This window comes from Oncorhynchus mykiss, chromosome 7, assembly GCF_057628025.1.
Source record: "Oncorhynchus mykiss isolate SJ-2025 chromosome 7, ASM5762802v1, whole genome shotgun sequence".
NCBI lineage: Eukaryota > Metazoa > Chordata > Actinopteri > Salmoniformes > Salmonidae > Oncorhynchus > Oncorhynchus mykiss.
In genome coordinates, this window is record NC_143028.1 from 75,527,501 (window position 1) to 75,540,000 (window position 12,500).

Genomic DNA, 12,500 nt, shown 5'->3' on the forward strand with positions numbered 1-12,500 from the left:
GTGTATGGAGTGGGGGATTGTTATTATGTGTATGGAGTGGGGGATTATTATTATGTGTATGGAGTGGGGGATTGCACAAACCTTCTGGAAGATCTGATGAAGGAGAAGATGGCAGATGGGAAAAACAGGAGGAAAGTGGAATATTTTTTGAGTGAATATGGAGGATCACACAGAAGTTTTGGAAGAGCTACAGGAGGAAATTGAACCGCTGAGTTTGGACATGATAAAGAATAATCTGGTCCAGTAGGAGTGATATTTTTGGAGAACGTGGACCCTTGCCTTTTGGCAGATCCATTTGTGGTTTCAGGGTTGGTGAGAAAGGACTTGGTTGCAGTTGAATCAGTGAAGGTAACCTAGGTAACCTAGTGAACCTTCTCAAACTGAAATGGTCCACCCACACAGACAGCGTGGTGAAGAAGGCGCAGCAGCGCCTCTTCAACCTCAAGAGGCTGAAGAAATTCGGCTTGTCACCAAAAACACTTACAAACCTTTACAGATTCACAATCGAGAGCATCCTGTCGGGCTGTATTACCGCCTGGTACGGCAGCTGCTCCGCCCATAACCGTAAGGCTCTCCAGAGGGTAGTGAGGTCTGCACAACGCATCACCGGGGGCAAACTACCTGCCCTCCAGGACACCTACACCACCCGATGTCACAGAAAGGCCAAAAAGATCATCAAGGACAACAACCACCCGAGCCATTGCCTGTTCACCCCTCTAACATCCAGAAGGCGAGGTCAGTACAGGTGCATCAAAGCTGGGACCGAGAGATTGAGAAACAGCTTCTATCTCAAGGCCATCAGACTGTTAAACAGCCATCACTAACATTGAGTGGCTGCTGCCAACATACTGACTCAACTCCAGCCACTTTAATAATGGAACAATTTGATGTAATCAATTTATCACTTGCCACTTTATATCAAGCTTACATACCCTACATTACTCATCTCATATGTATATACTGTACTCTATACCATCTACTGCATCTTGCCTATGCCGTTCGGCCATCACTCATTTATATATTTTTATGTACATATTCGTATTCATTCCTTTACACTTGTGTGTATAAGGTAGCTGTTGTGAAATTGTTAGGTTAGATTACTCGTTGGTTATTACTGCAGGGTCGGGAGTAGAAGCACAAGCATTTAGCTACACTCACATTAACATCTGCTAACCACGTGTATGTGACCAATACATTTGATTTGATTTGACGTAACCTGTTGTGGACTTGTGATATGTGTTTATGTTTCTACTGGCCAGAGGGAGCAGGCAACGCAACTTGGGTCAAGATCTGTTTCTTGCTTTGCTCTTAGGAACAGAGCACCATTTGAAAGCAGGGATTTCTGGGGTAGCACTAAGTGGGGAGATGGAGCAATTGAAGTTGAAGATTCCTGGTGTTTGTGACACCCGTCGTTTTGGTGCTTCGCAGACTTGGTGGGGAGACAGAGTCACTATCAGTTATTTCATTTATCCTGTTAGAGCTTTTGTGGCGAATCCACTGAGCTGTTTCAGGTGCAACGTTTATGGTCATGTCGCAGCAGTGTGTAGGAGGGAGATTCCATGATGTGAGAAGTATACAGGAGAGCATGGGACAGAGGATTGTCTAGTTTCACTGGGTAAATTTGTTTGTGTTAACGGTAGGGGGTGCTGGGGGTCTGGTGCCATGTTGCTGCTGGTCAGAAGTTGACAGAGAACACATTCTCATTTACCGCAACAGTTATAGGGGAGAGGAGGGGGGATGTATGAGCCAAATAAGTAAGTGCCATGGGATATTTAGTGACCACAGAGAGTCAGGACACCCATTTAACCTACCATCTGAAAGATGGCACCTCACACAGGACAATGTCCCCAATCACTGCCCTGGGGCATTGGGATCTTTAGTGACCACAGAGAGTCAGGACACCCATTTAACCTACCATCTGAAAGATGGCACCTCACACAGGGCAATGTCCCCAATCACTGCCCTGGGGCATTGGGATCTTTAGTGACCACAGAGAGTCAGGACACCCATTTAACCTACCATCTGAAAGATGGCACCTCACACCGGGCAATGTCCCCAATCACTGCCCTGGGGCATTGGGATCTGTTTTTACACCAGAGGAAAGAGTACCTGGCCCTCCAACACCATCTGGTCTCCCATCCAGGGACCGACCAGGACCAACCCTACTTTGCGTCAGATGCAAGCCAGCAGTGGGATGCAGGGTGGCCTGGTGCAGGAGCCGATAGGGTCAAAGTTGCGGAATGGGGTGGTTAATTTTTAATGAGTATAGGTGGTGTTGTCTAGGGCTATATTTCACTATCCTGGAGAAACAGGACTAATGAAGAGAATTTCATGTAGGTAGGCTGTGACTGGCCTCACACTCCGGTACTGCAGGTGGCGGTGTATGCACCTAACAGTTAGATGCGATCCGCAAACCAAATCGTAGAGAAGAAGAAGAAGACAGTCATTCTGAATGCAGGTTGTGGGTAAATTAAAATTCAATTTGTTGGATATCCCAACTCTGGCTGGATCCCAATAGGAATAACATGAACATAATGTGACTTGCAGGCCTGATGTGGCCTGTAAACGCTGAGTATTAGGGTAAAACTAGGCCTCAAAATAAGGCCTTATGAGATATGTCATGTATTGTCATAAAGATAGTATATTGGAGGTGTGTCTTAGTGGGGGCGTGGCTTTCACTGTCAATATGGATGGGTGAGGGTGGATGGGCGAGGGTGGATGGAGTCCTAGTACACACGAGAACACACATGCACACTCTCTCTGTCTCTCTCGTTTCCTCTCAGTCTCTGTCTCTCTTCACACACACACAGCTTTCTCCCTTCTTAATAAGTCCTGCTCTGTCTGTGTATCTGCCCTCTGATATGTGGACTAACTCCCCCGCCTCAAATTCCCTCCAAATGTCCCAACTCCCTCCAAGCCTTCCAACTGTCTCCTATCTCCTCCAACTCCCTCCAAGCCCTCCAACTGTCTCCTATCTCCTCCAACTCCCTCCAAGCCCTCCAACTGTCTCCTATCTCCTCCAACTCCATCCAAGCCCTCCAACTGTCTCCTATCTCCTCCAACTCCCTCCAAGCCCTCCAACTGTCTCCTATCTTCTCCAACTCTCTCCAAGCCCTCCAACTGTCTCCTATATTTTCCATCTCCTTCCAAGCCCTCCAACTGTCTCCTATATTTTCCATCTCCTTCCAAGCCTTCCAACTGTCTCCAATCTATCTATACACCAACCATTTAATAAGCTCTGTAAACTGTCGGTAAGTAGATGGAGAGCTGGGGAACGTTTTTCAAACTCTAGGGATACTTCCAGAATGGCACACTATTCCCTATATATTGCACTACTTTTGACCAGAGCTCACACATAGTGCAGCCCAAGTGTTCCTGGAGGGAGAGAGAAGTACAAGAAGTATATGTCTCAAGAGAAGTTCTCTCTTTTCGTGCTAATGGCTGGAGCGGAATCAGTGGAATGGTATCAAATAGATCAAACGCATGGTTTCCTTGTGTTTGATGCCATTTCATCCACTCCGTTCCAGACACTGTTATGAGCCGTTCTCCCCTCAGCAGCCTCCACTGCTGTGTACATATTGAAGCTGCAGTACTTTAACTTCATGCCCCTTAACATCCAACTGAACAACTGTGAAAAGGAGTTTCAGTAGTAGACCCTAAAATTGAAAATATCTTCAGAGAACTGCTTTACGTAATTGTCACTGTCGCCCTTCTCTTTTGGAGAACCCGACTCATGACCGCAGAGGCAAAGTGATTTTACTAAAATATATATTTGTTTGAAGGTGCTGTACGTGAATTCGACTTTACGACCCTCAATATCAGCACTGGTTAAACTGGGAGCAGGAGTTTCAGAGATGTGTATATACAGTGCCTGAGGAAACTATCCACATTTTGTGGAAACAATTGTCAACAATCTACAAAGTGGATCTACGAAGTGGAGAAAAAAAAACTCAACATTTTTGAAAATGTAAAAAAATATATATATATAATAAGGAAATACCTTATTTACATAAGAACTCAGACCCTTTGCTAAGAGACTCGAAATTGAGCTCAGGTGCATCCTGTTTCCATTGATCATCCGTGAGATGTTTCTATAACTTGATTTGAGTCCACCTGTGGTATATTAAATTGATTGGACATGATTTGGAAATGCACACAGCTGTACATATAAGGTCCCACAGTTAACAGTGCATGTCAGAGCAAAAACCAAGCCATGATGTTGAAGGAATTGTCCATAGAGCTCTGAGACAGGATTGTGTCGAGGCACAGATCTGTGGAAGGGTTCCAAAACATTTCTGCAGCATTGAAAGTCCCCAAGAACACAGTGAGCCTCTATCATTCTTAAATGGAAGAAGTTTGGAACCACCAAGACTCTTCTTAGAGCTGGCCGCCAAGCTGAGCAATCGGGGAGAAGGGTCTTGGTTAGGGAGGTGATCAAGAACCCGATGGTCACTCAGATAGAGCTCTTCAGTTCCTCTGTGGAGATGGGAGAAACTTCCAGAAGGACAGCCATCTCTCCAGCACTCCACCAATCAGGCCTTTATGGTAGAGTAGTCAGACGGAAGCAACACCTCAGTAAAAGGCACATGACAGCCTGCTTGGAGTTTGCCAAAAGGATTCTCTGGTCTGATGACACCAAGATTCAACTCTTTGGCCTGAATGCCAAGTGTCACGTCTGGAGGAAACCAGGCACTGTCACCTGGCCAATACCATCCCTACGGGGAAGCAGGGTGGTGGCAGCATTATACTGTGGGGATGTTTTTCAACGGCAGGGACTCAGAGACTTGTCAGGATCGAGGGAAAGATTAACGGAGCAAAGTACAGAGAGATCCTTGATGAAAACCTGCTCCATAACACTGCTCCTCAGACTGGAGCAAAGGTTCACCTTCCAACAGGACAACATCCCTAAGCACACAGCCAAGACAACGCAGGAGTGGCCCCGGGACAAGTCTCTGAATGTCCTTGAGTAGCCCAGCCAGAGCCCGGACTTGAACCCAATCAAACATCTCTGGAGAGACGTGAAAATAGCTGTTCAGCAATGCTGCCCATCCAAACTGACAGAACTTGAGAGGATCTGCAGAGAAGAATGGGAGGAACTCCTCAAATACAGGCGTGCCAAGCTAGAGGCGTCATACCCAAGAAGACTCTGCTGTTATTGCTGCCAAATGTACTTTTAGAAAGTACTGAGTAAAAGGTCTGAATACCTATGTAAATGTGATATTTCAGTTCTTTATTTGTAATAGATAATGTAAAAAATCTTAAAACCTCTATTTGTTTTGTCATTATGGGATATTGTGTGTAGATTGACGAGGGAAAAATCTATTTAATACATTTTAGAGTAAGGCTGTAACATAACAAAATGTGGAAAAGATCAAGGGGTCTGAATACTTCCCGAAGGCACTGTATTTTGACAAGTAGCTTTAAAATATCATCTTGTGTGTTTTCATCATTTGTAAACAGACTGAGCGGAGAATATTTTTTCACACACACACACACACACACACACACACAAAAAGACAACACAAACACCCCCCCCCCCCTTCTCTCTCTCTCTCTCTCTCTTTCTCTCTTACACACAGTGCCAAGGGAGGTGGAGTTAAGGTACAGGCGGGGACTGTTTAGGAGCGAGCCACACTCTTGTGACATTAATCACAACTATCTCTCCTCTCCCAAACTCTTCCTGCTAGCCTTAGCCCCAACTGCCACTATCAATTAACTCTGCCAACCTCAATCTCCTTAAGCAAGATATTCCCACACACAAGCATCCATATGCGAGCACGATAACACACAAACACATACAAGAACACACACCTGCTCCATAATTATGAGGAGAAGGAGGCATGAGTAATATGCTAATCACATCCATTGTGTTTTAATCCAGCTGATTATGGAGCTGAGTTGATGTGTTTACTATCCATTTCCCCGTTGAAACACACACACACACACACACACACACGTTACGTTGTGGTAGTCCGTCATATCTAATGATGACTTCCACTTCTAAGTTAACGATGAATACTTTGGTGACACACGGACACCTCACAGTGTATACAATAATAAGGAGTATTTGTCTGGGGTTATTTGGTCATTAGCAACAAGAGAGAGTATAGAATGCTTTAACTCCTTCCCTTCACACAGAGCCTATACTATACCCTGTAGTATAGCCTATACTATACCCTTAATATACTATACCCCGTAGTATACTATACCCTGTAGTATAGCCTATACTATACCCTTAATATACTATACCCTGTAGTATAGCCTATACTATACCCTGTAGTATAGCCTATACTATACCCTTAATATACTATACCCTGTAGTATACCCTTAATATACTATACCCTGTAGTATAGCCTATACTATACCCTGTAGTATAGCCTATACTATACCCTGTAGTATAGCCTATACTATACCCTTAATATACTATACCCTGTAGTATACCCTTAATACCCTTAATATACTATACCCTGTTGTATACCCTGTAGTATACCTGTAATATATTATACCCTGTAGTATACCCTGTATACTATACCCTGCATTATACCCTTAATATACTATAGCCTTAATATATTATACACAGTAGTATACCCTGTAGTATACCCTTGATATAATATACCCTGCATTATACCCTTAATATACTATACCCTGCATTATACCCTTAATATACTATACCCTGCATTATACCCTTAATATACTATGCCCTGTAGTACACCCTGTATATACGCTATACTATACCCTGTAATATACCCTTAATATACTATAACCTGTATAATGTATACTCTACCCTGTAGTATACCCTGTATATAGTGTACCCTGTATATACTATACCCTGCACTATACCCTGTATATACTATAACCTGTAGTATAGCATGTACTATACCATGTACCCTGTATATACTATACCCTGTATATACTGTACCCTGTATACCCTGTATATACTATACCCTGTAGGATACCCTGTATATACTATACCCTGTAGTACATTGCATTATGCATTGCAGTCACCAGGGAAGCCACAGCCCAGGGAAGCCACAGAGAAGCCACAGCCCAGAGAAGCCACAGCCCAGTGAAACCACAGCCCAGTGAAACCACAGCCACAGAGAAGCCACAGAGAAGAGAAGCCACAGCCCAGAGAAGCCACAGCCCAGAGAAGCCACAGCCACAGAGAAGCCACAGCCCAGATAAGCCACAGCCCAGAGAAGCCACAGCCCAGAGAAGCCACAGAGAAGAGAAGCCACAGCCCAGAGAAGCCACAGCCCAGTGAAGCCACAGAGAAGAGAAGCCACAGCCCAGTGAAGCCACAGAGAAGAGAAGCCACAGCCCAGTGAAGCCACAGAGAAGAGAAGCAACAGCCCAGAGAAGCCACAGCCCAGGGAAGCCACAGAGAAGAGAAGCCACAGCCCAGGGAAGCCACAGCCCAGAGAAGCCACAGCCACAGAGAAGCCACAGCCACAGAGAAGCCACAGATAAGTCACAGAGAAGCCACAGCCACAGAGAAGCCACAGCCCAGAGAAGCCACAACCCAGAGAAGCCACAGCCACAGAGAAGCCACAGCCCAGAGAAGCCACAGCCACAGAGAAGCCACAGCCACAGAGAAGCCACAGCCCAGAGAAGCCACAGCCCAGAGAAGCCACAGCCCAGAGAAGCCACAGCCACAGAGAAGCCACAGCCCAGAAAAGCCACAGCCCAGGGAAGCCACAGCCCAGAGAAGCCACAGCCCAGAGAAGCCACAGAGAAGAGAAGCCACAGCCCAGAGAAGCCACAGCCCAGAGAAGCCACAGCCACAGAGAAGCCACAGCCCAGATAAGCCACAGCCCAGAGAAGCCACAGCCCAGAGAAGCCACAGAGAAGAGAAGCCACAGCCCAGAGAAGCCACAGCCCAGTGAAGCCACAGAGAAGAGAAGCCACAGCCCAGTGAAGCCACAGAGAAGAGAAGCCACAGCCCAGTGAAGCCACAGAGAAGAGAAGCAACAGCCCAGAGAAGCCACAGCCCAGGGAAGCCACAGAGAAGAGAGGCCACAGCCCAGGGAAGCCACAGCCCAGAGAAGCCACAGCCACAGAGAAGCCACAGCCACAGAGAAGCCACAGATAAGTCACAGAGAAGCCACAGCCACAGAGAAGCCACAGCCCAGAGAAGCCACAACCCAGAGAAGCCACAGCCACAGAGAAGCCACAGCCCAGAGAAGCCACAGCCACAGAGAAGCCACAGCCACAGAGAAGCCACAGCCCAGAGAAGCCACAGCCCAGAGAAGCCACAGCCCAGAGAAGCCACAGCCCAGAGAAGCCACAGCCACAGAGAAGCCACAGCCCAGAAAAGCCACAGCCCAGGGAAGCCACAGCCCAGAGAAGCCACAGCCCAGAGAAGCCACAGAGAAGAGAAGCCACAGCCCAGAGAAGCCACAGCCCAGAGAAGCCACAGCCACAGAGAAGCCACAGCCCAGATAAGCCACAGCCCAGAGAAGCCACAGAGAAGAGAAGCCACAGCCCAGAGAAGCCACAGCCCAGTGAAGCCACAGAGAAGAGAAGCCACAGCCCAGTGAAGCCACAGAGAAGAGAAGCCACAGCCCAGTGAAGCCACAGAGAAGAGAAGCAACAGCCCAGAGAAGCCACAGCCCAGGGAAGCCACAGAGAAGAGAAGCCACAGCCCAGGGAAGCCACAGCCCAGAGAAGCCACAGCCACAGAGAAGCCACAGCCACAGAGAAGCCACAGATAAGTCACAGAGAAGCCACAGCCACAGAGAAGCCACAGCCCAGAGAAGCCACAACCCAGAGAAGCCACAGCCACAGAGAAGCCACAGCCCAGAGAAGCCACAGCCACAGAGAAGCCACAGCCACAGAGAAGCCACAGCCCAGAGAAGCCACAGCCCAGAGAAGCCACAGCCCAGAGAAGCCACAGCCACAGAGAAGCCACAGCCCAGAAAAGCCACAGCCCAGGGAAGCCACAGCCCAGAGAAGCCACAGCCCAGAGAAGCCACAGAGAAGAGAAGCCACAGCCCAGAGAAGCCACAGAGAAGAGAAGCCACAGAGAAGAGAAGCCACAGCCCGGAGAAGCCACAGCCCAGAGAAGCCACAGCCACAGAGAAGCCACAGCCCAGAGAAGCCACAGCCCAGAAAAGCCACAGCCCAGGGAAGCCACAGCCCAGGGAAGCCACAGCCCAGGGAAGCCACAGAGAAGAGAAGCCACAGCCCAGAGAAGCCACAGAGAAGAGAAGCCACAGCCCAGAGAAGCCACAGCCACAGAGAAGCCACAGCCCAGAGAAGCCACAGCCCAGAGAAGCCACAGCCCAGAGAAGCCACAGCCCAGAGAAGCCACAGAGAAGAGAAGCCACAGCCCAGAGAAGCCACAGCCCAGTGAAGCCACAGAGAAGAGAAGCCACAGCCCAGTGAAGCCACAGAGAAGAGAAGCCACAGCCCAGAGAAGCCACAGCCCAGGGAAGCCACAGAGAAGAGAAGCCACAGCCCAGAGAAGCCACAGCCCAGAGAAGCCACAGCCACAGAGAAGCCACAGCCCAGAGAAGCCACAGCCCAGGGAAGCCACAGCCCAGGGAAGCCACAGAGAAGAGAAGCCACAGCACAGAGAAGCCACAGCCCACGGAAGCCACAGCCCAGGGAAGCCACAGCCCAGAGAAGCCACAGCCCAGAGAAGCCACAGCCCAGGGAAGCCACAGAGAAGAGAAGCCACAGCCCAGGGAAGCCACAGCCCAGAGAAGCCACAGCCACAGAGAAGCCACAGCCCAGAGAATCCGCAGCCCAGAGAAGCCACAGAGAAGAGAAGCCACAGCCCAGGGAAGCCACAGAGAAGAGAAGCCACAGCCCAGAGAAGCCACAGCCACAGAGAAGCCACAGCCACAGAGAAGCCACAGCCCAGAGAAGCCACAGCCCAGAGAAGCCACAGCCCAGAGAAGCCACAGCCACAGAGAAGCCACAGCCACAGAGAAGCCACAGCCCAGAGAAGCCACAGCCCAGGGAAGCCACAGCCCAGGGAAGCCACAGAGAAGAGAAGCCACAGCACAGAGAAGCCACAGCCCAGGGAAGCCACAGCCCAGGGAAGCCACAGAGAAGAGAAGCCAAAGCACAGAGAATCCACAGCCCAGAGAAGCCACAGCCCAAGGAAGCCACAGCCCAGGGAAGCCACAGCCCAGGGAAGCCACAAAGAAGAGAAGCCACAGCCACAGAGAAGCCACAGAGAAGAGAAGCCACAGCCACAGAGAAGTCACAGCCCAGAGAAGCCACGGCCCAGAGAAGCCACAGCCCAGAGAAGCCACAGCCCAGAGAAGCCACAGCCCAGCGAAGCCACAGCCCAGAGAAGCCACAGCCCAGAGAAGCCACAGAGAAGAGAAGCCACAGCCCAGAGAAGCCACAGAGAAGAGAAGGCAGAACAGATGATAGTGTTAAGAGTGTGATTATTGGAAAAGGAGCCAGGCTGGTGACGCTTGTCCTCAAAAACAGGTGTAGCCCAAATGACACTGTTCCCTAGGTAGTATGCTATTTTTCAAAATTAGCGGACTATGTAGGGAATACGGTGCCATTTGGTCAGCAGCCGTTAAAGATGGATCATGTACACAATTATCCTCTAAATTGTCTCAGTAAATCACCACCTGCTCCTATCCTCTCTCTGTCTGTCTTGTCTCCTCTGCAGCTGCATGGGTTCCTCCTCCCTCCCTTCCTTCTTCCCTTGCTTCCTCCCTCCCTCGCTGATTCACTGAACAATCTTGGAACTGAACATCCTCAGTGGGAGAGAGAGAACAAATTAGGTAGACAGAATGAGAGAGCGAGAAGGGGGGAGAATTCTGACTGAGAGAATACAGAGAGAGAGCGAGAGAGAGGGAGAGAGAGAGAGAGATGAATATACTGAGAGAGAGAGAGAGAGAGAGAGAGAGAGATGAGTGTACTGAGAGAGAGAGCACGTACTGAGAGATAGAGAGAGAATTAGAGAGAGAGATGAGTTTACTCAGAGAGAAAGCACGCACTGAAAGAGAGAGAGAGAGAACTAGAGAGAGAGAGGGAGAGAGAGAGATGAGTGTACTGAGAGAGAGAGCACGTACTGAGAGAGAGAGAGAGAGAGAGAGGGGGGTGTAATACTGAGTGAAAGAGATGGTGTACAGATAGAGAGAGAACACTGTGTCAGCCCCAAAATTGACCCAGTCAACATGGCCCTCTCTCCCCAGAGTCTGGCAGCAGTAAAATGTTCTCAGATAACCTAGAGACAATTCATTTCTAAATGGTGTAGTTGTACTGTCAGTCACTCTACTCCCCTAAACATGTGAAGTGCTGGCATTTTTATTACATTTATTACATTTATTTTACCTTTATCTAACCAGGCAAGTCAGTTAGGAACAAATTCTTATTTTACAATGAGGGCCTACACCTGCCAAACCTGGACGACTGAGATGCATGTGCCTTAGACCACCGAGCTACTCGGGAGCCCAGACGCTACCAGACTTGATTGAACAAGTCATAATCACGCTGTACATAACTAAAACTGGCACAAAGCTTCAGAGACAACAAAAAAAAGACAATTAATGAATCTATTCACTTGAGTGAAGTATTTGATCTATTGCATTGTGGGTCACCATGAGTAGCCAGCCACGTTTGATCAGCCTCTGGCACATCATTTTACTGGCTATATAGGAAGTGGTCTTGTCATTTTTACTGATTGTACTGCACTTGAAGCCTTTCAAAGTGTTATTTGAACCTGACTAGGCAAGGCACTGTTTGCCGGGAAATGACCTTTCTCTCTGTTACAGTGTGATAGAGAAATAGCCCTTAGAAGTGTTACACCTCTCTTCATGGTATCCAAAGCCTAAGTCTTTTGCTTTCAACTGCAGCTAAACCAATTTGGGAGCGTGTGTCCTTCTCCCACTTTTTACATGTCCACGCATTCTTACATACATTCACTTATAGAATGGAAAAAATTTATAGACTGCTCAGAGGTACTCTGTCAATTTGGGAGAATTTCCTTCTCCAACTTCCATAAACCCAGATATCTATCGCAGATAGAAGGGACCTGTATAGACTTACTGACAGGAAAGGCCCATAAAGGTGAGTATGGCTATTTAAAGGTTTTATTCCACATGTTCCTTCCAAGAAATGAAGAGGTTCTCTTTCATGAGGACCACAACATTGTTCCATTCTACATAGATAAATCAATAGGCCTTCAGCTAAAGGCTGAATTTTCTCTTCCCGTTACCATTCATCCAGACAGCTTTTTTTATCGAAGAAGAAATAGTCTTATTTATGTATCTTTCTTTGTAAACTTTCTATTGAACCAATGTGAGGTTTGTTGGCCTGTCTCCAATGTGAGGTTTGTTGGCCTGTCTCCAATGTGAGGTTTGTTGATCTGTCTCCAATGTGAGGTTTGTTGGCCTGTCTCCAATGTGAGGTTTGTTGGCCTGTCTCCAATGTGAGGTTTGTTGGTCTGTCTCCAATGTGAGGTTTGTTGGCCTGTCTCCAATGTGAGGTTTGTTGGTCTGTCTCCAATGTGAGGTTTGTTGGTCTGT

The 12,500-nt window shown here is 48.0% G+C and overlaps 1 protein-coding gene across 4 annotated transcripts in view; it reads left to right on the forward strand.

The window, feature by feature from the left end:
- The window catches only part of LOC110528579 (acid-sensing ion channel 1B), a 337,502-nt gene that overhangs the window by 258,599 nt on the left and 66,403 nt on the right, over positions 1 to 12,500 (forward strand). The gene's annotated exons all lie outside the window — the stretch shown is intronic.